This window comes from Ornithodoros turicata, chromosome 1 (assembly GCF_037126465.1).
Source record: "Ornithodoros turicata isolate Travis chromosome 1, ASM3712646v1, whole genome shotgun sequence".
NCBI lineage: Eukaryota > Metazoa > Arthropoda > Arachnida > Ixodida > Argasidae > Ornithodoros > Ornithodoros turicata.
The window spans coordinates 90,753,618-90,775,379 of NC_088201.1; the positions used below are offsets into that span (position 1 = coordinate 90,753,618).

Genomic DNA, 21,762 nt, shown 5'->3' on the forward strand with positions numbered 1-21,762 from the left:
AAAAATAAAAACTTGGTATTCCTGGAACCATGTCAACTGTTTTAGGAAAACCGTGCTACGGAACCTGCGTGACTTACGTCATTTATCCGTAGGACAGCTTCGAACGAATTTTCGTTCCTTGATTTCTTGAATGGCACTCCAAAATTATCCAAGTCCGCATTACGTTTCCTGCCATATTGCATTTCCGATCTATTAGAAAATCCATTCATTCCTCGCTAAACGGTATCAGACTACAGCTAAGAATAACAATAAAGAACAAGAAGAGAAACGAGAACCCCGGATTGGAGATGCTTCTGGTGATAAAGCAGCAAGGTTATACAACATATGAGAATTAGGAAGGGGCCGGGTGGCTGTTTTCAAAATTATGGTTGTTACGTGCCGAAATATCATGAAGCCGAACTATCACAAGGCCGAAGAAAATGACTATGTCGTAAACTAAACAAAGCCGAAACCGGAGAGAGAGTCCTGATAATTTGTAAAAAGAAATGGAAAAAAGAAGCGTGGAGCGCAATGCCACCACCGAGGTGAAGCTCGCAAAAATCCGATTGCGCGCTCCCAACACACATCTTAGCGACACAGGAGGAACTGACGTGGCATATCGTATCACCAAAAATGCAACAATGCAGTTCAGCTTCCTGAAGTTGTACAAGTTGATGCATAACTTTCCCATCAAGACAATTTGGAGGGGGTGGCAATTTTAGTTCATAAGGTATGGAGTTCGGGGTCAACCACGAGATGCTATGGGGTTGACCAAATAGTCTGCTACACATTTTGGTGGAAGGTACTATCCCTTCCTCCCTCCATCTCTCTCGCGTTTTTATTTTTTTCCCCCTCTCTCTCTGTCGTTTTCGTCAAAAACAACTACGTTACTGCTCAACGTCTCTGATGCCGCCCATAACATTTACGTGATAATACGGAAAATATGCGACATAAGACAGACGAAAAACCTCTCTTTCACAGGTAGACCAGTCGCAGGGCCATATATAATGAATATGCAGCCTACTGTTCAATCGTTATTTTTATAATTATTATAATTGGGGGTTTACGTACACGAGACAACTGAGATCATGAGCGACGCCACAGCGGCCCGGTCTATTCAATTGTTTTACGCGTTGTACACTATTCACACAGCGTTTCAGTAACAATGTCAAAAGCATAAAAGAAGGAAAGCGCGTCACGGAAAACGCGCGATCAACAACATTTGTTTGCAGGTAATATAATATGGAAACATGCCGAGTCCCCGGTTTTTTTTCCTTTTCGTCTAATAAATATACCCCCCCCCCCCCCCCCCCGAGTCAAAATGTGATTCCCTCGTCTTTCACTTTCACGCGGCTTCATTCACCACTCGCATACTGACGCTGAACTTCGCGTTACACTAACATAACCGTCCTGTAATTTTTTGTCACAAGTAGAAAGCGCACGTAGGGTTGACCACACTTTATTACAAAGTAGATTCCCCGCTTAGAAGGTTATGGCTAAAAGGTGACGCAGAAACAGGCGTGCAGACTGTCGTCCGCCTTTAAAGTGCATCAAGCTACGAAACAAGGATGACTCGCTCTCTCCTCAATAATTCAGATGATGAAGGCAGCAACGTAACAAATAAAACAGCAGGTACCCGAAACAACAGTGAGAAAAAACACGAAAAGGACGGGTAATCGTTTTCGAGCTACGACGTGCTACACATTTTTCTGAGTGATAAAGTAGTGTGTGTATGTATAATTTCACACTTATTGGTGTGTGTGTGTTTGTCGACAGGAAAACGAGTCCAGCCACACACACAAACACACAAAAGAAAAACCGATCCCCGAATTTCGCACGTGTGTGCCGTCATGTATCGCGTGTGACTGAATTCAGGTTGCACCATGATAAAAATTCGTTATGTAGGCAAGGGGATTGTGTCAGACAAATCCCTTTTTATGGCAAGAAGAAAAACAAAGGAAAGAGAGAGAACAAGAGATAGCAAATCGTGATAAAATTTAACTTTTTTTTTGGGGGGGGGGGCAGGGGGAATTGATAAAATTAGATGAGGCATATGCTGTGAGACTGCCTCAGTGTGAAGTATTCTAGTCTTTCGCATTGCACGTTCTCGAAAGCCTTCCGTAAAACGTTCTTTCCATCTACCTCATGTAATGTTCCCATCGAACCCCTCCCAATTTATTTTTTTTTTTTTTTGCTGGCTACATTAGTGATCCATACGGCACAATTCTATACTGTATCCATTCAGGGATTGCAAATTCCATCCTTGGTTGGACCTCGACAGCAAACGCCTGACTAAGAATGGATTATATTTCATATCATATATCATTATATATTACACTACCCGTATTGTTGCAGTAACAGGCATATCAATTCGTACGCATATAGCAACACACAGTCTTGTCTAAACACGTATACGCATGCTGTTGCACCTTCCGTACATTTTATTGCAATAATAGAGGTTATTGCAGTAACGTAACGCATGAGCAGGTTAGCTCATGCCCTTTGCAGCAGTGACAGAAAGATGTGTGTATGTGCGAGTGAGCATACGCGCCTGTGACCGGCCAATCGTTCTGCCCGTTCTTTTTTATGAAACAAGTGCAACACACAGACAGAGTGCACCAGTAGCCACATCAGTTTTTGACGTGAATATGTCTTATAAATTTTCAACCACACGGTATGGTTTCTTGTAGCTTTCGGACTTTCCCATGAAACGGTTCATCTTGTTGGACCAACTCCTGGTAACCTTGATGGAGATAGAGCTCTCCGGAAGGTAGCTCCGTGCACATTGTCTAGCTGAGTTCAAAGGCTTTCCAAACCGTTGTCATGTTTGAGAAAATGAAAGAGAAAGACAGACACCGAGCGTAAAATGTGGGACAGGGACGCTTACACAGTGTCCTGGCTTATTGCGCCTCAACCTAAGAAATGACAAAAATGTGGTGGGACAGCCAAATAAATGTCGACAATTATGTACAGTCATCAAGTCCGCGAAAGAGCCAGGGCATAAATATGCAGTCCGCTGTTTTACGCGTTGTGCACTACCCACACAGAGTACTTCGCTAACAATGTCAAACCGATGAAAGAAATAGAAAAAGCGCGTCACGGAAAATATATGGACAACGACATTCGTCTGTTGGGAATATAACAAGGAAATTTGGTTTCAATATCTAAACTTCTAAACTTGCCGAATCAACATGTTCTCTTCTTTTTGTCACCAATAGAAAGCGCGTGTAGGGTTTCCAACACCCCATTACAAGCGTGTAATGGGGTGTGGGTCTGGCGTGTAAAAACTGTCGTTCGCCTTCAAATTATATCAAGCAGCCACACGAGGAAGACTCACTATTATCTCGGTGCTGAAGCAAGCAAGGTAACAAGCAAAACAACAGGTATCTGAAGCAACAGTGAGAAAAGAAACGCCGCTCATAGCCAAAGTTGCTTCGGGGCGCTAACACGTAATAAAAAAAAAAAATCGAAAAAATATGAAGAGGACAGGTCAGTTGTTTTCTAGCTTCGCCGTATTACGCATTTGTCTCCTTCTTTTCTTTTTTTTTTCAAAAGTTACCGTCGCGCTTTCTGATATTGAAAGGAGTATGTCGGACAAATCATTTTTTATAGCGAGAAGAAAAACAAAGGAAAGAGAGAGAAAACAAGCGATAGCAAATCGTGATGAAATTTACTTTTTTTTTAGAAACTGAGGGATGCATTACATGAGGCATATGCTGTTATAGGGACCGAGTAACGTCTAGGCGGCGGCGCTGCGCACAACGCGCCCAGCGCCATCTACGGCGGTCTCGACGCAGGTGTCGGGAGCGCTCTAGAATTGCAGCTGTATCAGCTGTGGTTGTCCGTTTGGCGGATGAGAAGTTTAGTTTCTAAGTTCGTACTTAAGGTTACGGATCGTTGTTGTATCATGCCGCCGGGCCTTCCCGAAACCGCACCGTGCCACATACAGGGTGTGTGCAGAAAAACATGACCCGCATTTAGGCACATAGCTTGTTGCCTACCTAACTAACGAACTTCCGGTGGCGCACGATGGCGCATTTATGCGTGCGAAATCTGTAGAAAAATTGTGGAAGCCATACCCAGCTTAAAAAATAAACGGAACAACGAAAACGTCGGCTTCCGTGCATCAGAATAGGGCAACATGGTGGACAATAGGGTGTATGTGAAAGGGCAACCTGGTGCACGTAGGAGAGTTGTGTTCAAGTACCGCTAGGGGAGCTATCGGTGCATAAATCGAAACGATGTCCCACATGGATGCTCATCGGCAGTACCCCTACCGGTGCCTGCACATAACTCTCATGAGACCGAAATGCACTACCATGCACTGTCATGACCGCCCTATTCTAATGCATGGAAGCCCATATTTTCGCGCTCAGTTAATTTTTTTACACTGAGTATGGCCTCCAGGATTTTTTTGTAGCTTTCGCACGCATAAATACGCCATCGTGCGCCACCGGAAGTCCCTCGGCTAAGTAGACAACGAGTTACATGTAAAAATGCGGGTCATGTTTTTCTGCACACACCCTGTACAGACGGGATTTTCTTCAATATGCGACGTGGAGAGCTTCTGCAGAGGCGGTAACCTGAAGAAAGGGAAGTTACTGGTGGATGCTGTACATGTGCACAACGTCCGAGAGATTCGGGATGACGGACACAGTCAGATCGAGGGCTACTGTGTCCCCAAGACACGAATTAATGATCGCAGCCATCACATGATACTGCATGTGAGTAGATTGACATCCGTTTTCTTTTTGCAGTTTTGTTTTGCATGTACCCTGAATACGAACGTAGTTTTCATCTGCTGTGAATAATGAGCAGTTATATCATTGTTCTAATTCACAAAGACTAATTCAGAAAGCATTTTATGCGCAGATCAACGCAGGCAGAAGTTTGCAGAAAGCTACATGTACCTGCAAGGCTGGTGCTGCAGGAAAGTGTAAGCACGCTGCTGCAATTGCACTTTACGTGGAAGTGGAGGACTCGTCAACAAAAACCAGCAAGGCACGAGCGTGGGGTATCCCTGCTGCATCAAAGCAGCACAAGTATCCAAAGTTAGTCAAAGCATCCGGAGGTGTTTCCACAGGTATTTCCATTATTAGACTACTTTTTTCTGAGGTCACCTGAGGTGGTCTGAGTATCATTTACCTGTTGTGCGTGTGTGTGTGCACGCGTGCCGTGTGAGTTGATGTAAATGTCTATACCATAACCGGGTTTTATCAGTACATCTTACATGCTCACATATACATAGTGAAGGGTATCTGATCAAGCCTTGCAGCTCTTTTTAGCAGTCCTCTGCTGTCACGATTGCAACATGTTCTACACTTCAGATACATTCGTGCTTCGTTTACATATTATTAGGAGTGTATCTAAAAACATATTTTCGCAGGTCTTCCCAATGTTCCCGAGGTTCCCCTTACGCACGTTCTGAATCACTTCAGTGGCATGGATTGTTCACTGGTTGATATGTTAAGGGCCGAAGGAAGTGCACTGACATCTGCCACGGAGGCGTCAGGCGCTGAAAGCACAGAGGGGGACAACATATCTGTGTTTAGTTGGGATCTCTTGAGACCAGTTTTTCCCAGCTATGTGAGCAGTATCACTGCAAGGGGTATTATGCTCAAGGTGGAGAATTTCCTGGACAGGATAAAGTCAACAGAAAAGGCCTTCTACCTGGAGAGGGTTTTGCTGACGGAGGAAGACGTTCCTGAGCTTTGTAGGATGACCGCCACAGACAGATCATCCTGGCTCAAAGCACGTGAATATCGAATTACAGGGACTAAGGTGCCGCAAGGGATGCTAGGACATCTCTGCCATCTGCATATTCTACTTATCTTTTTTTGGTTTCGCGTGCTGTCAGGATTTCTGTCTGCAGTGGTTCACCTATGGTTGCTCAGAGTGCTTAATATTTTGCTTTCTGCATTGTCTTTATTTACTTTTAACTTTTTCCCATTTACGTATTACGTTGGCGCCCGCAAAGCTATCATTTGCTGTTTGTCTTGCAGAGCCATCAGATATTACGGTGGACACAGTCGCCTGAGGAGCTGGCAGGAAAGATTATAAATGCCATCCCTGTCAGGACAACAGCTATGCAGTATGGAGTATGCATGGAGCCACTTGCACGGCAAAAGTTTGAATCCGTGTCTGGGGTCACTGTCACACAGCTAGGACTGGTCGTCAACTCTGATGATCCGTGGCTTGCTTGCTCTCCAGACGGGATTTTCAGGTAGTTTACATGCGAATTCAGAAATTCTTAGTGCCGGTATTTAGGGTGTGCTTCTAATTGTGCTCCTGCATCTCACTGATCATTTGAAACCATCTTTTATAGGGATGAAGCAGGCAACGTCTGTTTGCTGGAGATAAAGTGTCCGTATAGTAAACGAAAGGGCAGTGTCCTCGAGCGTCCGCTGCTTGCCTACATCCAGTGCAATCCAGACTACAGCTTAAGGAAGTCACACCCATATTGTACACAGATACAAGTGTCACTGTACGTCTTAGGGCTTCATAAGTGCTTTTTTTTTGTTTACTCGGACACTGATTATTTGATGCTTGAGATATGTCGCAGTGACGACTTCCTGAGGGACTCCGTGCCGCACTTAAGGGAATTCTATTTTGTACACTTTCTGCCAGCGCTGGTAGACAGATACACCGTATAATTTATGCACCATGTGTAAATTGATGAAAAACCGTGTTAATGTGGATGACTGCATGAAAAGCACCCCAGGCCATAGTCATGATTTAGTTGTTGTTGTTGTTTGCATGAAAAGCCTTTTTATTAAAATTGCATTGTTTCATCATTTTTACGAAAGATTCCTGGTTTCACATTAGTGATTACACATATCACATGCATTATCTTGTCCATATGTTCTGCCAGGTCATGAGGAATTCTTTGGTTTAAAATGTCAAAGATTCTCAGTCTTTGGATGACCCTTTCCACATGTATCCGCACAGATGCAGTTTCATACGTTGCGTCCACTTCTGCCTCAGTAAACTGTGGCTTCGTGGCAAACGGGGGCATCACTAGCGTTGCTTTCTGTTGTCCAACACCAGGGAAGCCGTTATCTGCCAGCACGAGGTCTCCAGGCTCCAGCCGTGGTAGAAGAACAGCTTCCACTCTAATGTTGGTGTCACTGGCTCTTCCTCCAAAGCCTGGGGATAAGAATGTCACCAGACCATTCGGTGCTATTCCTATCAGGTACTTCATTGTATACGTCCCCTTGTAGTGGGAGTACCAGAGGTTCTGTGCTTGAACCCCTGCTGGTGTCTCTGCTTTCAACTCTGTGCAGTCTATTATTATCCGGCAATCCGGGTACAACAAGCGAAAATTTGGGGGCATTGTTGCCTGTACTGCAGCCTTGCTTTGCCAGTACAGCCAGGATTTTGTTGCTGCACAGACATGAAAGAGGACATGCTTGAATGCCTTTGCTGCTGTCGTTCGGTGTATCCCGAAGAGAGATGCCAAACTCGAAAAGGGCACCCCATGCTTTAACTTCATGAGGAAGAGCAAACGCTTGTCATTCACATGGAGTTCTCGGGGTTGGCGTCCTGAATCTGGGAGTAGGCTCTGCAGGAGGGACAGAACCTGTGGATGAACATTGTTTAACAGTATTAGCCACTGGTGACCAGTATTCCTTTTATCAGCTCCTATAATCACATGCACACACAGTTCACTTACCATGAGCGTCACTCCTGTCAGGTCAATCAGCCGCTGCTCGTTATCTGCAATGGACTTATAGCCTCCGAAGTATGGCTCCTTGTATGCTGTGCCAGTGCTCTTGGTCTCATACTGACGCTGTGGACAACTGATGCCGTTGTCAACCATGGAGACACTGCTGACCTGAACGGCGACGCTCGTGTCATAGTGCTCGCAGCAGAAGGCAGAAATGCTCGAACTTCCACTTGACTCTTCAGTCATTGTAGATGCCTATTGAAATTGTACACTTTTAAGAGTCTGGGAGGAGCTATGGGTGCACAAAAAGATATTTCAGTATACCTCCTTCAGTGGCGGTTCATCTTCATGTGACGTACACATATCAGGGTCCTGCATTTCAAATACATCTTCTGTAGGACACACGGAAAACTCGTTATGATCGCCTCCCTCGTCTTCCCCGGTGGGCTCCAAGCTCTGGGTGCTCACGGCACCACACTCCCTGCGTCGTTTAGCCCTGCACCAGTTATGCGAAAAATGTATTCTGAACTGTCAAGTAAGCTGTATTATTTATAAACGACCTTGTTACCACAAGAAGTAGTGAATGATGGGTAGGGATATTGATGAACCATTGGGGGGGGGGGGTAACAAACTAAAGTAAGAAAAGCACTAGATTACCTTGCGTAACGATCAGACGATGGAGTCGACCGCTTCCTGTACACGTCGGGGAAGATGGACGGGTTGTAAGCCGGATGCCTCTCCTCATCAGACTTCACATTTCCCACGAAATGCTTACTGCAAATCCTTGAGTGCTTTGTCGGCTCCCACAACTTGCCAGTGCTCCTGCAGAATGGAAAAGTTAGCAATTACAAGCTATTACAAGTCAGCAACCCCCCGGTGAACTACGTCGGTTACACAACTCACGTCTCTCGGCGAACAAGTTGGATCCAAGTTGCACGTCGGTCCTTCTCGTAGGTTTTCCATGGAAAACTGTAAAGTCTGATACCCGGAGAATTGGCGTAGGTCGCGTTGCACCCAGCTATGCAGCAGTTGTTGTGACTTAGCATTCTCGCTGCCTAAACAAACCCCAGCGAACGAAGAAGCCGCCGCACAAGCGCGATTGCCAAGGCTTCCTCGTGCTAAACAGCGGACGCCCTCCCGCAGCTGTTCTCGGGCGTCCCGCGTGGGGGCGCGCCGCTCGCAGCGAAACACGCCGGCTCGGTCCCTATACTGCCTCAGTGTGAAGTATTCCGGTCTTTGCGTTGCAGGATCTCGAAAACCTTCCGTAAAATGTTCCTTCCGTCTGACAACGCCCTTGACTCTTGCCTTTGTGAAGGGATAATAGGCTCGTGGGGTAGCCCGGCCAAGTCCGAAGGGCTATTTTGGGAGTACGGATTTTCTAGGGAACCTGTTTAGAGAAAGCAGAGTTCCTGCTGGCCGCTAACCGACAACATAAGGATGGTGGCGCCGCGTAGTAGCGGCTGATTCGACGTGATGGGGAAGGGAAATGGCGGGACCGTAGTCTTAAGGAGTGCGCTTCAGCATATACTATACTACAACTGATCTCATCTCGAAAAAGTGATATATATCATTTCAAAAAATATGTTCGCATATAGCAGGGACACCCTGTATACACACATTGTACAGTGCTGGACAAAAGTTTACGGAACACCGCGCAGGGGCATTTCTTCCTCTGAGTGACATGCTAGCAGCGAATAGGACCGTACTGACATACAGACAGGTGCCTAGGTAACCCAGGCACCTGTCTGTAAGCAGAGGTCGGCACTTGTGACTCCTGCTCACTCCTGCTCACACATCTCCAGCTCAGCTCCTTGTTTGCCTACTCATGCTCACTCACTTCTTGCTCAGTTCACCGTTTGCTCACTCCCGCTCAGCTGTCCGTTTGCTCACTCATGCTCAACTCATTTATCACATTGAGCATGAGTGAGCATGGGTTAGCATGCTCATGAGTGTGACTTTTGTCAGGTATGCCACGTTCTGCCGTGTAGCAGCTGCAGGCGCTTTCGCCATGAGACTGCCGTTCGCCAATGTTCTTCTTCTGCCATTGTAACTGTTCAGAATATCGAGAATGACTTAAGAGGGCACACCAGCTCTCCGTCCCAATGTATTTCCTATGGAACATATTTTATGCTTTTTCTCGGTAACCACCGCGCAGATTTTAACGACGGTGGTAAAGAGGAAGACGAGATGAATCGGATAACATTTATACATTTCTGATACATGTCGTATGTATTTTACGGCGACGTCACGAATGTGAAAAAATACACAATTTTTCTCCTCCCTCTTTGAACAGGTTTTTATAGCCATTTCGAAAAAAAAAACTTCCCATTTACTTTCTCTCGCAATATTTCAGGAATCGATAGACACCAAACTTATATGTCTACCACTTTTCGTTTTTATAAAAAAGCATGAAACATGAGTACACATACACACCGACTGAAAGCCCAGTGAAACACGCCATTCTGTGTTGCCATCTGGTGACGCAAAAGGAAAACCGCGCGGACCGTATCCTTCCACCGAGCAAGCGGTGCGCATGCGCAGCAATGCTTGCTCGTATAAATGGCGTGGGGTGTGGGTGGCATGCTGGTTCCTGCATCCTCTTTCTCTCTCTCTTCTCTTTACTTTCATGGCGCACTGACTTAGGTCATGGCCTTGGAGGCCAGTATAAAAGGTTGCTTAGCTGCTCGTAAAGGGATTATCCTCTGAGCATGCATAGTCGTGGCCTATGTAATGTAAAGAGAAAGCACACCGACCATCAACAACCCTCTTCTTTTTTCTCTCTCTCTCTGCGCACGGTGCGCGTATAGAAAAGTGAGACGAGTTTATTAGCTTCACGTGAAAACGTCAATTTGCCCGATTTTGCCGGTTCGAGTTTGTGCGCACTCAATCAACTGTTTGAACTGTCTCATAAGGCTAACGAGAATCTCTCGTATTTCCGGTTAGTGCAAGCCGGGCTTTACAGTCATTCTTTACAGTAACTTTCAACAGGACTGTGCTGTAATGTTCGTAATGCTGAAAAAATGCTAGAAATTCTACCGTCACCTCCCATAATAATAATTCGCCGTTTCCCTTTCTTTTCGCTAAGAGTGCACGCCTCAGTCAGTTCCAAACTTCGGAAGTTTTCGGGAGGACCTCGATATTCCTGGTTGCGAAATCCACCCCAATCATTACTATCAAAATAAAGTTGTTGTTGCTTACATACATGCATGCACACATGCATACACTGCACGCGTACACACATATATGGATACATGCACGCACACATTGTATACCATACCTACACATATACGACACGCATACATACATACATAGCGATCAAACACCCCAATCATCATCACCAAAATTAAGTTGTTGCACACATGCTTACACTGCATGCTTGCATGCGTACACACATACATGCACACACACATTATATACCATACATACATACAGGGTGTCCCAGAAAACGTGTCATTGAATTATAATAAAAACACTACGCCACCTAGAATCATGCGGTTAACGGCATTTGTTCTTATTAGGATTTTGCCACCTCCTGATGTGAATGTCATGCATCGTAATTTTAATTATGTAAATATTTGCGAACTGAACTCGGAAACTTGCCAAGTAAAGGTCATTTTTTTACCCCACCAACATGAAGAGCGTGCCGAATTCACTCAAATTCACGATAATTGGCAGTGATATTATGAGCTACTCCATCGAAAAAAATAGCCGAACATCATGCTTTTCGGAGCACCGGACCATAACGCGCGATGAGTTTCTGAGCGCAATCGCTCACAGCCCGACGAAAGGAGGTTCCAAAGCCAGCCCACAGAGTGATAGTAGAAAAATTAGCAGTTCCTAAAATTGGGAGAGGGAAAACATTATCCCAGCGAAAGTCGGACGTGATAAGCCATGCCTGTGTTATCGCTTTCTGCGATGCCGGGGTGGGCTCGGTTTCCAACCTCCTTTCGTCGGACTGACAAAGATTGCACTGAAAAATTCATCGTGCGCTATCCTGTGGGAGCTCCGTAGAGCATGATGTTCGGCTATTTTTTGCGATGGGATAGCTTCTGAATATCCTTGCCAATTATCATTAATTTGAGTAAATTAGACACGCTCTTCACATTGGTGGGGTAAAAAAGTGACCTTTACTTGACAAATTTCCGACTTAAGCTCGCAAAAATTTGCATAATTAACCTTATGTTACATGACATTCACATCAGGAGGTGGCAAAAACCCAGTAAGAACAAATGCCGTTGACCGCACTACTCTGGGTTGTGTAGTTTTTTTATTATAATTCAATGACACGTTTTCTGGGACACCCTATATACAGGATCTCTCAGTTAAATCCCCGGGCTAAATAATTCGCGAACTGGTGCACCAATCGAAGAACTTTCTTTTTTACAAGTATCTGTCCGATACCGCCTCCAACCTGCGCACCGTGTTAATGAGTTGGAGTCGCTCATTATTTAAATAAAAATTCAAATGAGTTTCGTGAAAAAACATAACTTCATACCAGCCGCGACAAAAATATGTAAACCGAAACCAATTAATTACTGCAACAAATGACCCGCTTCGGTGGCACATTTTGCTCTAAAAGGTGTGCACTGGAGGTCCCAAAAGGTGTAGTACCCATTTTAATGCCGACGGCGCCCTGCTTTAGAAGTGATGTTTTTTCACGAAACTCATTTGAATTTTTATTTAAATAATGAGCTGCTCCAGCTCATTCACACGGTGCGCAGGTTGCACAGTTGACACCTTGCTTTCAGTGTGGCACACTTTTGATTTCGTCTGGGCGATAAAAAATCGGCCGTCTAAAATTGTGTGACCCTCCCCGGTGCCTGGCAGCATACAAGAGTGACTGGACTAGACGCACTTCAGACGACAATTACCTTGTTGATGGGATGACTCATCCTTAGGGACGCTGAACTAGAAGGAACGCATGGAGGCCTCCAGTAACCTCTGGCCCCGAGTAGCTTCTGGTTTAATGGGACTTGTTTGTATACAAAGGTTTGTGGGCAGTAGTTTATCCAGAATCCCAGGCATGGGGGTGTTGCGAAAAATTGGATGGGGGAAATAGCAAGATCGCCCTTGTAGGGAGTGCAGAGGTAAAAGAGTTAGGGGGGCGTCGCCTAACATTTGGGGGTGTAGTGGATCTGGATAAATCACTGTTAGGGGGACACGGGAAAATTATTGAGAAAATCCACCGATGACACTCTGTAGGTTGGACTCACTATCTCTCAGTAGGTATTACACCTTCAAGAGTACTATTTATAATGCATGTAATACTTCGACATTGCGATTGCGTATTTATAATACAGATACAAATATATTCAAAAAATTAGTATTATAATACACAATACAAATACTCAAAAGTAGTACGATAATAGTATTATAATGCAAAGCGTTACTATTACTGTCCACCGTTGCCACTGTCAACAGCTGAAAAAAAATATTCGAAAATTGTCGTTCTGAGACGCGCAAAGCGCTGTGTGAGGGAGCCTTGCCCCATCCCTTCAGCTCCCCTCTCAGTGTCACATTAGCCGTTGCCGCTGATAGCACCCCTGTGTCACCGCTTATCGTTTCTTTTGTCTCTCACCCCTATGTCTGAAAAACACGATGGGCTGGTGGGTGAACTTGCATATCGTGGCGATGAGTGCATGCGGCGTAAAATTGCATTTAATTGTGGTATTGTTTTTACGTCTCCTTGACGCCGAGTATGCGATGATCCTCTCTCCCGACAGGTGGCGGTGCGTGGCCTTCTCTTGGAGATCGTATTGGTATAGTTCCCTCGTGCGCAGGTGGGTCAAAGTCGCCATCTTGCCATGTATTTCAGCCTATTCCCCGCGTAAAACTACGGGGATCGCCATCTTGTGGGACGGTTGTTGCCAACATTGAAAAATCTGCCACCCAGATTTGTCTCTCAGCGGGAATTGTCTGCACACGCTGTGCAGCCAGCGAGCTAATTCTGAAAATATCCACTCCAATCCGTAGTCAATCCAGCATGTGAATATGGCTGCCGCCTGTTCTCGCGTCGTCAGTCCATCTTTCCACTGAAATTTTGTTCATGTCGCAAGAGAGCTGATGATGTGGATTATATAGAATATGCGCACGAAAGCCGATGGCTTATTCTAATGTGATGACGACATAGCAATGGTGTTATTGACTTTAAATAAGCAGCCTGCATTTCTGATGTCCCATCTCAGCTACGCGCATACGAAGGTATTGCCTGGTGATCGCGGTAGAATTTTGTGATGTCTGACAAGGAGAAAAGGGGGTTCCGAAATGTGTAGCGGAGCTTGCGTGGCATAACCTGACGGCTGCATTATAAGACTACGGTTTTGTGCCCCCCGTGCAACATATGTTAGATAAAGCATTTCTTCACTACTACAGATGTGCTGTGCTGTGTGTGCTGTGTCATAAGTCCGTGTATCCAGCATTAGTAGCAGGGCGCCTTATACCTTTCTTTTGAAGTGATAGCACACGGAGACCAGTGCAGTGTGGTGAGAAACTTCGTTTATGTCAAATACGGTAGACACACCAGAAATACTTCCATATAAAGCCATAAGTCAATGTAGTTTAATATACATTAAAGAGTGTCACTATTTTTCTGTAAAACTGTACGTCACTGATTGTCGATTTTGAAACAAAGCTATGGAAAAGCAGAGAGCCAAAGCACATTTCAATTAAGCACACATACACAATCTAATGCCCCCAGGAGGCAAATAAATTTAAGAAGCTCACACAAAAGCTGGTTTTGTGAGAACGTGGCAAACATAGGCTCCCTGATGTTGTTATCACATGTGTCAAGAGAGATTGAGAAATCTGTGCTATAGCACAAGATAAACAACTACTTCCTAGCACATGCACCCTGGAAGTCGCTGAGAAGGCGTGTTAGCTTAGCTCAATTGGTAAAGCCCTGGTCCAGTAATCCAGAAGATGTGGGTTCGAGTCCTACAGCTGGCTAACCTTTTCAGTGACTTCCATCTTTTATCGAGTTCAAAGCATTCACAACACTGACATTCACACTCTGCGTATACACGCTTCTCCAGGTATATGACTTGAAGAACGTAAAACAGGGAACATTGCTATTATGGATACAAACACTTCGAAATAGAATCTGCTTCCTGAAGACATGGCAAACATAAAAACCCTGAGCTTGCTATCACATGTGTCGAGAGGTGCATCCCACTGAGAAATCTGCACTAGTGCACAGGACGAACAAATACTTCCTAGCAGAAGTTCATAACGTCAAAAACACTGACATTCACACTCTGCGTATACACGCTTCTCCGGGTATATGACTTGAAGAACGTAAAACAGGGAACATTGCTATTATGGATACAAACACTTCGAAATAGAATCTGCTTCCTGAAGACATGGCAAACATAGAAACCCTGAGCTTGCTATCACATGTGTCGAGAGGTGCATCCCACTGAGAAATCTGCACTAGTGCACAGGACGAACAAATACTTCCTAGCAGAAGTTCATAACGTAAAAAACACTGACATTCACACTCTGCGTATACACGCTTCTCCGGGTATATGACTTGAAGAACGTAAAACAGGGAACATTGCTATTATGGATACAAACACTTCGAAATAGAATCTGCTTCCTGAAGACATGGCAAACATAAAAACCCTGAGCTTGCTATCACATGTGTCGAGAGGTGCATCCCACTGAGAAATCTGCACTAGTGCACAGGACGAACAAATACTTCCTAGCAGAAGTTCATAACGTAAAAAACACTGACATTCACACTCTGCGTATACACGCTTCTCCGGGTATATGACTTGAAGAACGTAAAACAGGGAACATTGCTATTATGGATACAAACACTTCGAAATAGAATCTGCTTCCTGAAGACATGGCAAACATAAAAACCCTGAGCTTGCTATCACATGTGTCGAGAGGTGCATCCCACTGAGAAATCTGCACTAGTGCACAGGACGAACAAATACTTCCTAGCAGAAGTTCATAACGTAAAAAACACTGACATTCACACTCTGCGTATACACGCTTCTCCGGGTATATGACTTGAAGAACGTAAAACAGGGAACATTGCTATTATGGATACAAACACTTCGAAATAGAATCTGCTTCCTGAAGACATGGCAAACATAGAAACCCTGAGCTTGCTATCACATGTGTCGAGAGGTGCATCCCACTGAGAAATCTGCACTAGTGCACAGGACGAACAAATACTTCCTAGCAGAAGTTCATAACGTAAAAAACACTGACATTCACACTCTGCGTATACACGCTTCTCCGGGTATATGACTTGAAGAACGTAAAACAGGGAACATTGCTATTATGGATACAAACACTTCGAAATAGAATCTGCTTCCTGAAGACATGGCAAACATAAAAACCCTGAGCTTGCTATCACATGTGTCGAGAGGTGCATCCCACTGAGAAATCTGCACTAGTGCACAGGACGAACAAATACTTCCTAGCAGAAGTTCATAACGTAAAAAACACTGACATTCACACTCTGCGTATACACGCTTCTCCGGGTATATGACTTGAAGAACGTAAAACAGGGAACATTGCTATTATGGATACAAACACTTCGAAATAGAATCTGCTTCCTGAAGACATGGCAAACATAGAAACCCTGAGCTTGCTATCACATGTGTCGAGAGGTGCATCCCACTGAGAAATCTGCACTAGTGCACAGGACGAACAAATACTTCCTAGCAGAAGTTCATAACGTAAAAAACACTGACATTCACACTCTGCGTATACACGCTTCTCTGGATATATGACTTAATGAACGTAGAACAGTGAAAATTGTCATTAGCATAGAAATTGTATGCACATAGCTAGGTGAGTACTTTCATGTATATCACTGGTTATTGGTTTCGAAACAGAATCTGTTTTGTCAGGACGTGGCGAACATAGGGACCCTGAACTTGCTCAGTCATGAGTCGTGATCGTTCTCTGAGCCGCAATGTCAAGAAGTCCTTCAGCAGAACCTTGGCTAATGAAATCACATGCTCTGGGTTCTCGGCAAAGTGTCCTTGGGCACTTGCAAAGTATTGTCTTTCTGCAAAGATCTGAAATGCACTTGTCACAAGTGTCTGCAATGCTGCACGCGCTGACTGTCGTAGAGCACACTCACCAGAGCGAAGTAGGTTTTTTACAAACAAGGAGGGATAGGCTAAATTGTCAGTGTCTTTGGTAAAAAGAAACACGCTGTTTTCACTGTTGTCAATCATTGTATCTATGCATCCGGCACAGGTTATTTGTCTTGCTGCAGATGTAACCAGCTTCCCCCCAATGTACTTGAGTATCTCGTCACCGAAGTCTGTCAGTCCGGAGATATTGGAATAGTCGTGGTCAATGAAAGAGGCCATCTCATGAAGCACCTGATGATGAGGGTCACTTTCGCTGTCATCTTCGGTGTTTTGCTGTGGTTGTCTCTGTGTTCCCTGGTGGCGTTGCAACTGAATTGAGTCAAGGTCTGGTGCTACATTTCCAGTTTTGGGGCCCTGGACATCTGCATGTATCAGCAGTGCCCTGTAGGCATACCGGAATTGCAGTGCAGAAGGGTTATTATCCCATCCTCCCCTCTGGCGAACGCATCCAAAGAACATTTCCAGGTGGTCCTGGCTCAATCTGTACGTACAGATGTGTCTGCGTATGATAGATAGGAATCTTGTGATCAAGTTCAGTGTTATATGGCTGGTGGGAGCAGGGGCGGATCCAGGGAAGATCCTCGGGGGGGGGGGGGGCCCACTAAAAAAAGGAGAGAAAGCGGGGGGGGGGTCGCCATGTAGCAGGAAAATTCGCCGTGCGGCAGAAAAATCTGCCGGAATGGGGGGTAGAGGTATGTCTAGGGGGCCCCCAGGGCCCCCCCTCTGGATCCGCCCCTGGGTGGGAGTAACCATTACGTGATGAGAAATGGGGTATGTATGGCATTCGTCACCTATAGGCTGGCTACTGGTTCTAAATTTCAGATGTAATGTGATGAAAATGCTTCTGCTGCACTAGCTGAAACTGAAGCCTCTCATCTGATCTGCCAATATTTGCAGCAGATATATACTTAGAAAATTTTAGGGAGATTTTCAAGCTTAGGCTTTTGCTTCAATCTACTTTATTGCTTTCTGCTGGATTTCCTGGTTTCAAATATTACATCACTAGTGTAATATTAGTAGGGGAATTAATTTTGTAAAAACATTATAGTTTTTCTTCAAGCTTCAAATCATAGTTACCTGCACAGGCTTTTACAGAAAAGGTAGTCGGCGAGCTCAGCGACACTCTTCAGCGTGAATGCTAGGCTTATAACTGACATTCGGCGGCCATCTTCCACTGCCAGTCTTCCAGAAGGAAGCCTCAGTGTCATCAGCTTTCTTGAAATTTCTACCATTTTTTCTTTCTGCTGATTGAACAGCATCGGTCTCAGAGGTGCTTTGGAGCCCTTCGCATTTGGTACATGAGAATTTAGTAAGTCGAAAGCCCTACAAGAAAATAAAAATGCATCTTAACATCAAATACGCAATATTTGGGATGGCACTCTTACTCGTTGACATCCTCAAGAAACTTCTCTGTTCCCTCGTTGCCTTGAAATGCTGGGAGGCCAAGTGTTCTGGCAAATTTAAGTGCAAGACCCACGGACGCACTGAAGGTCTGTGCTGCCAGCCGCACCTTCATTATTTGGCTTTTATATTGAATATGGGCCCTGGTGAGTTTGGTAGCAGCACGGAGTCCTTCTTCAGCTTGGAGAGTGTGGAGCTTAACAATGTAGTCCCATTCAACTACCTGCAAAAGGTGTGAATCCATTTACAATCAAGTTATGAAAGGAAAAAGGTTATCACTTACCCCATATTCACAGCTGTAGAACGTGCCCTTGTCGCCAAGGAGATTCCTCAACAGCTTAAGTGCGTGTGCCGCATCAAATACAAAGAAGATCTGTTCTCCTGTTCGCTTTGGGTGAGGAAACCACGTTTGAAGCTCCATAGCTTGTCGCTGGTGAACCCTGCAGCCAAAGAGCTTTGCCATTGTCACATTTGATGACAGCCCATCGCAGACAACTGCAACAACATGCAAGCCGCAACCTTCTAGGCTTTCAATAGCGTCTGTGATTATTTCTCGCAGAACTTCACCGGAACATCCATTGTTCAGGAAATAACCAATAGGCAGTTTCCAGCGAGATGCCACACCCACAGCCATCAGTACTAAAGAGTCTGTTGCAAGTGGCACGTCGTCACAGTCTTGTGGAGATTGCAAGTGTCCAAGGTTCACGTATCCAATAAGCCTGCCTGATTTCTGGTCGAATTCACATTTTTTTCGAATGCTCATTCCATCCATCATTATAGAACACAGTCGTTCTTCTTCGGGGGCATCTTTGTACTTGTCACTTAGGTACTGAAGTGATTCCTGTGTGAAGCCTGGCCAGGCATCAACAACCTGTAACCAACTTCTAACAGTTGCTGGTGTTGGCATGGGAAACTTGCTTGCCAGAAATTTGTATGCCCGCGGAGAATAAAAATGCAGTGTTGTTGCAAACTTTCTGAAAGTCTCACTGTACCGTCTCCCAGATGGAACCCTTCTGTAGTTTTTTTTCCACTCTTTCAAGATTTCATCAGGCAGCTCTCCAAAAGACTCGAGCCGTTGTTCTGCCTCCTCTGAGATGAGTTTTCTCTGTTTTAGTTCACTTATTAGATGCTGTAAGCTTTGGATCTTCTTCTCCTTCCTTCTAATAACCTGCTTTGTCGCATAGAGCTTCCGTCTTACTTTCCCTAGGTGGTGGTGCACAGCCTTAAGTTTTGTCCGTGGTGTTGTCCTAGTGGTGTAAGAATGCTCTTGTAGCACAATTCTTCCCTTCTCTGGTGTCTTTAGCTGCCGTCTCACTTGCTTTAGCATAGTGGTTGGACTTCTAGTGCCCTGTAAATTATGTTCCTGCATGTCAATACCGTACACTAAGGGTCCACTTCCTCGTAGCATCTTGAACATGTACGTACCAGATGAGATTTTGTGGCAGGAGGTGTTCGTTCGATATAGGTGGGAGTGCATGGTGATGGTGATGATGCATGTGGCAGCTTAAAAAATGATATATTGGTTTAATATATAGGTGATGTAATGTTATAAAAAGTGCATTTACCATGTGCTGGGTTTTCTCTGGTGTCGAGCTTGTTAAAGGGATTAAACGGCTTGCAGGGTCTCCGGCAGAACTGGTTTGTGGTGCAGTTGGTCCAGCCTTGTTGAAAGACATATGAAAATGACGGTTACGTGAACATGACAGCCGACTTCCATCTATGATATCACCATTTGATATCACACCAACACTAGCTTTACTTAGTATAGACTTCTGACAATGCTGACAAAGAATACCTGTGGATGTGATCCTTCCAGAGTTGTATCACTGGTGTCATAGCTGGCTGCTTCAGCTGTGTCACTTGCCTTCCTGGAGGACTGTGGCTCCTGTACATTCTCAAGGCTCACCATCTCCAGCACAGGCTGCATTATGAGAAAAGGAAAAGAGATATTGAGCAAGCCAGTGACCAAGGGCTGGCCATTCAAAACCTTGGTTATTTGATATACATCCCGTATTACCTCAGTATCTGGTGTGTGTGGCCGAGGTATGGTAGGGCATGCATCACGTTTCAGCTCGCGTCTGGTGTGCCCAGTGTAGTAACAGCTTGGCTCAAAATGCAGCGAACAGAGACGGTGGTATGCACGGTGGCTGTATGGCTTTCCCTGTAGGCGTTCAAGCCATTGCACCCACTGTGAATACTGCTTGGTATGCTGTTGAGGAAACCTGTCAGAGTAACGGTATTTTTTACTGCAACGAAATGCAATGGGGTTTGTCATGCAAGGCATAACGTTGGCAGAGGTACAACGTAAATGTACGAAGAAATATTCGGCATAAAAATGCAGACGTAGGTATGTACGTGGATGGGGCAGTTCAGCAATCGCTACATTCCTACACCATAAAATGCACATCATAACTAAAGCTAGCGCACACTATATATATATAATACACAATATATAGTCCCACGCAAGTACGAGATTTATAAATTTTTTTCTTCAATAGGCGTTAGTGTATTGTACAGAGACATTGTACAGAGACGATTAGACTTCTCACAGAAGTACGAGAAGTCTAATCGTCTCTGTCTATAGCGGGCTACTTTCAATTATGATGTACTGCTACCAGCTGCCCTACATCACAAATTTAGTACCATAAAATGTGTGCTGTCGTGGAGCATTGTAGCAAAGTTATGTTTACTGCATATCAGGAAATTGCAACCTCTTTTGAGTCTGTGTCCTTGACATTATAAAAGCAGGGGTGTATCTAAGTCAAGAATATTTCATGTATTTCAAAGCAATGTAGAATTGCTAACAAAACTTTATAACTGGCACAATTGTCTTTTTTTTTTAAGGTAGCTAGTGTGTTACTGTTGATGTTAGGATAACAGCCTTATAGCTCAACATCTTAGGGGAGTCTCAGGACGCCGATATTTCGACTGTTCTTCTGGGTGGAGTTACTTGATATTTGTAAACATTTACAGTTTAACAGATCAGTACACTTAATATGGCAACAATACACTAACGCACTAACGCCTATCAAAGAAAAAAAAATTATAAATACAAAACAACCAAAGTTTAATTACTTTTAGGGACTAAACAAATTGTGTTATTTTTTCTTCTGCCCGACAGAAAGATTGCAGACTGAAAGGGGCCGAAATGGCAGACACCGAGCGACCAGAATCAATAAAAGGCATGACGAGCACGACGCAACAGGATATTCCTCAACCAATGTTCCTCCTACGAAAGTTCGGGCGTTGTCTTCTTGTTCCTCGTCTCTCGTTCTCATGAGAGTTTTAGTATATGCGAAAAACTATATATACTACGATAATGGCAGTTATCAAATGGAACCGGATCAATGGTCACCTGCTTCAAAAAAAGCGCCTATCAGTATAGTAAAACTCTCTGAACGACTGCATATTCGGCGGTTCGCAACTGTTTTTTCGTGTCGTTACCTGAAGCTTTCAGTTTCCTAGGAAGCCTAGCTATAGCTAGCTAGCTAGAGCAAATTTGCTAGTTTTTATTTGCTCTAGCTTGAGCAAATCATAACTAGCTTGTGCTGTACTCACGAGCAGTGCGCGGTGCGGGAATGTGTAAAAGTGAAAGTA

The 21,762-nt window shown here is 44.6% G+C and overlaps 1 protein-coding gene across 3 annotated transcripts in view; it reads left to right on the forward strand.

The window, feature by feature from the left end:
* Nucleotides 1–21,762, forward strand: part of LOC135366192 (testicular acid phosphatase homolog) — a 55,552-nt gene that overhangs the window by 22,991 nt on the left and 10,799 nt on the right. The window contains exon 2 of one of the 3 annotated variants that reach the window (XM_064598867.1): nt 13,369–13,425. The exons of the other annotated variants lie outside the window; for them this stretch is intronic. The gene's annotated coding sequence lies outside the window, so the exon portion shown is untranslated. The remainder of the gene's footprint in view (nt 1–13,368; nt 13,426–21,762) is intronic. 3 annotated transcript variants of the gene reach the window in all.